The sequence below is a fragment of the Capsicum annuum genome, chromosome 9, assembly GCF_002878395.1.
Source record: "Capsicum annuum cultivar UCD-10X-F1 chromosome 9, UCD10Xv1.1, whole genome shotgun sequence".
NCBI lineage: Eukaryota > Viridiplantae > Streptophyta > Magnoliopsida > Solanales > Solanaceae > Capsicum > Capsicum annuum.
In genome coordinates, this window is record NC_061119.1 from 179,202,248 (window position 1) to 179,202,507 (window position 260).

The window sequence follows — 260 nt, forward strand, 5'->3', positions numbered from 1 at the left end:
TATATGTTATATTTCATCAAATCTCCAAAAAGAAAACCCTAAGCTCCGACATCCAACTTCAAGAACCTCCAAAGTTCACCATTAATTCTGCAAATTTATTCAAGATTCCAAGTTCCTAGTTCAAGAACTTTAAGAACCTCCAAAGTTCAACATTAATTCTGTAAATTTATTCAAGATTCCAAGTTCCTAGTTCAAGAACGCCAAGAACCATCATTCAAAGGCACGATTAACATCTCAAAAATGAGTATCGATCTAAAGAT